At 61.4% G+C, this 316-nt stretch overlaps 1 gene segment (V, D, J or C); it reads left to right on the top strand.

Moving 5' to 3' along the window:
• Positions 1-316, top strand: part of LOC126958570 (immunoglobulin heavy constant gamma 2-like) — a 186,921-nt gene that overhangs the window by 184,136 nt on the left and 2,469 nt on the right.

The following is a 316-nucleotide window of genomic DNA, read 5'->3' on the forward strand; positions in this document are numbered from 1 at the left end:
AGGCCCCATCTGTCTCCTCACCCAGAGGCCTCTGCCCACCCCACTCATGCTCAGGGAGCCAGTCTTCTGGCTTTTTCCACCAGACTCTGAGCAGGCACAGGCTGGATGCCCCTACCCCAGGCCCTGCACACACAGGGGCAGGTGCTGGGCTCAGACCTGTCAAGAGCCATATCTGGGAGGACCCTGCTCCTGACCTAAGCCCACCCCAAAGGCCAAACTCCACTCCCTCAGCTCAGACACCTTCTCGCCTCCCACATCCCAGTAACTCCCAATCTTCTCTCTGCAGAGTTCACACCCCCAAGCCCACCGTGCCCAG

This window comes from Macaca thibetana, chromosome 7 (assembly GCF_024542745.1).
Source record: "Macaca thibetana thibetana isolate TM-01 chromosome 7, ASM2454274v1, whole genome shotgun sequence".
NCBI classification, from domain to species: Eukaryota; Metazoa; Chordata; class Mammalia; order Primates; family Cercopithecidae; genus Macaca; species Macaca thibetana.